Raw genomic sequence first — 3821 nt, forward strand, 5'->3', positions numbered from 1 at the left:
AGGGATGGCATTTGCATCATACTATTTTGTAGGGATGATGCAAATGCCATCCCTACTATCTTTTTAGGCTCGAGTACCACTTTTTGCTTAATTTTTTAAAATTCCAAACCCAGGCCTGATTTTAAAAACAAAAATAAAACTGATAACAAAAATTCATATTTGTAACATTTCCTCATTAATGGGAAGGATACGAAAGTTTTTTTCTGGTAGGAGTGAAGAATATGTGGTACCATTTTTATCAATTTGAAGGGAAGAAAATACTGGCGAGTCTATGCAAGTAGAGGATGAGTCTATACATGAGGAGAGTAGTATGTATATATACGTGGAAAGCTCAGATAGGGTTTATTACTAATTTTATGATTTTTTTATATTAATTTTGTCGAGTACCACCGACATTAAGTCCGTGTACCACAGTTTGGGAATCCCTGCTCTAAACTACCTCTTTCCAGTAAGTTCATATCATTTCTGTAATATTAACAAGTGTACGAAAAATGCATACCTGGCTGTATTGATTATTTTGAAACTTTCCTTTGATTATGATTTAAACTCCATGAATCAGTGAAATTAATTTTGATTTACTTGAAACAGTTGGATGGATTCTTTAAAAGTGACGACAATAAGACTATAAATGTAGAGGTATATTTTATTTCTAAAACATTTTGCTATAAGGCGTTTTCAAAGCAACATATCAATCAATATAAACAAGCTTAAAAGCAAAGCATGTAATATAACAACAAACTAAAATACAATGTTTCAAGTTTTATGGGGGCCGAATTCTTTATAGAAGGTGTCTGTGACATATTGGCGATAAATTTCAGCAATAAATGGACAGTACACAATCCACTTGTTTTAAAATTACATATATTCAAAACAAGTGGATTGTGTGCTGTCCGATTATTGTTGGAATTTATCGCCAATGAGTCACAGACATCTACTGTAAAGAATTCAGTCCCATAAAACTTGACATTTGGCGAACCAGTCAGGATCATATAGTGGTAACGGCGGTAGAAGAAGACGTGAAAGACAGCGGAAGTAGGCCTATGTGCGTACAACTGTAGTGATTGCGAAACTATTGTAGAGATTTCAGTCACGCTGCTTAACTATGTCGACTGGTTTTAATAAATGAATAGTAGGGGTGAGCATCTTGGGCTAAAAGATAGTGGTGTGCAAGAGTTTGTTAAGCAAGAACTAGAGAGAGAAGAGCGCCAAAAGATAAGAGAGGGAGAAAGACTGAAAGAAGAGAAAGGAGTGATTGGAAATAGAGAGAATAAGAATATAAATAGAAAAAGAAGACAAAGAAAGAGAGGAGAAACTGGAAACAGAGAGAATAAGAGCACAAACTGAGATCGCCAAGTTCACCCAACACAAAAAGAAAGGACCCAAGAATGACAGTGGGGTCAGGGCTAGCCAACCCAAACTGCCCAAATTTGATGACATGAATGCTTTTTTTGAAGAGATATGAAAGATTCGCCTGAACTGGGACAAAGGTGACTGGGATGCCTGTCTCAGCCCACTACTCACAGAAAAAGGCCTATAAATGTATGCCATGAACTAAGACAAGTTAAAAGTGGTCTTGTTGAGATGTTATGAACTTACTGAAGAAGGTTTTTGCCTGAAATTCAGAGAAGTCAAACCTGACACTGGAAAAAACTATATTTAAGTTTGTGGCATGTCTATGGCAATACTTCACAAGATGGACTGACATGGTCAAGTGTGAAAACAGTTCATGATCACGTACTCAACTGGAATGTCACTGCTCCTAGAGAAGAGAGCACCAAAATACATATACGAGATGCTTAAGCTGGCACAACAGTATATGGAAGCCCATGGAAAGAGTATAACTGACTAATTCAAGTATAACTAGTTAAAGTTGAAACTAGGGGTGGCTGACCAGGATTCCACCAAAGATGACAGAAAGTTAACAAACAAATGGGAGAAGAGATGCTATGTTTGTTATAAAATGGGGCACATCGCAACTGTGTGCAAATCTGTGATAAACAAGCAACAGCATAAATCTCAACATAAAGCAGCTGGAGCTACTTACAAAGATGGTACTAGCAAGAAACAAGAAAAGAGTGACTGTCAACATGGATGCCACTGCCAGAAGAAACAGAATCAAGACAACTTGTCAGATTCATCATAAGAAGGAAGTGCTATCTCCATGAATAAACACTGCACAACTGATGGTCAGCTTAAGTTACCAAATGGATCAATAGTGCCAGTAGTTATTTGAGCGTGTAACAAACATCATGAGGTACCAACAAACAACAACATGCTTGTAGGTGAAGGCTATGTTTGTGAAAGTCCTACGAGACACTGGGTGCAGCAGTGAGAACCAGTCTTGTATCTGATGATCAGATGATGGGCAAGGAATGTCTCTGTATGTGATTGATGGGACAGTGAGAAAGTTTCCCATAGCAAAAATATAAGTGAATACTCCATACTACGTGGGAGACCTTGAAGTCATGTGTATGAAGGCACCAATCTATGGCTTGGTGATTGGAAACATCCCAGTTAATAGAAGTTTGGAGGAACCACACAGAAAGGAGACTAATAAGGCATCGCAGCCACCACAAGAGACTTACAAAATAGAGGACCAGAAAGGAATACCATACCAGATTTATCTAAGCAGTTCTAATGGGGAAGCCAAACACATCAAAGGCAATCAGAAGTACTTCAATCACAAGACCAAGAATCAACATTTCAAGATTGGACAGAAGGTCTTGGTTCTGCTACCTACAGACAACAACAAACTCACCCTGCAGTGGAAAGGACCATTTGATGTGCAGAAAGTTATTAACATAATGTACTATAATGCAAAAGTAGACGAAAAGATCTAGATCTACTATGCCAATCTGTTGAAGAAATACTTTGAGAGTGAAGAAGACATAACGCATTCAGCTATTGAGGCACAGATTAACATGGCAGGTGTGACAATCATAGATGCATAGCCAGAAAACAGTGACTTTGTTATAGAAGATAAAGATGTACTAGATCAAAGACCACTGGGTGGAGATGAGACATACAAATATGTCAACATCGGTAAAGAACTGACTGGCAAGCAGAAGAAAGAGGTAAAAGACCCAATGTGCCATTATACATATAGATTAGACAAGACAGACTTCATGCAACACAATATGAAGAAGAAAAAGAGGGATCATGTCCAGGTGAAGTCCTACCAGATGTCCTATGTGAAGAGTGGTCAACAAGGGAATTGCAAATGTTGGTACAGACCATATGAGAAGACTTCATGAATGCACTGAGAAAAGTCTTTGTTTGGTTTGTTTTGAATTTCATGCAAAACTACACAGAGGCTATTTGTGCGAGCCATCTCTAATTTAGCAGTTAAAGACTAGATGGAAGGCAGCTAGTCATCACCACCCACCTACAACTCTTGGACTACTCTTTTACCAATGAATAGTAGAATTGACCATAACATTATAATGCCCTCACGGCTGAAAGGGCAAGCATGTTTGGTGGGACAGGGATTAGAACTCGCGACCCTCAGATTGCAAGTCTAGCTCCCTAACCAACTGGCCATGCAGACCAACAGTCTTTGTATATAGTATAAAAATATTGTAATTTTTTTCATGAAGATGGCCTTATTGTTGGAAATACAAGACTATTCAGTTTAAGTTATTATTTACTTTATTTAGTCATCTAATATTTAATGATTTTTCATAAAAAGAGAGTTCAACGTTATTGTAAAATTGATAGTTATGACAGGTAATTATAGTATTTTGGCACTTGTGTATAAAGTTAAAACCATAAACAATATTCAACGTTAAACTGGTACACAATTAAAAACAATTTATTTAGGC

The sequence above is a fragment of the Limulus polyphemus genome, unplaced genomic scaffold (assembly GCF_000517525.1).
Source record: "Limulus polyphemus unplaced genomic scaffold, Limulus_polyphemus-2.1.2 Scaffold50, whole genome shotgun sequence".
NCBI classification, from domain to species: Eukaryota; Metazoa; Arthropoda; class Merostomata; order Xiphosura; family Limulidae; genus Limulus; species Limulus polyphemus.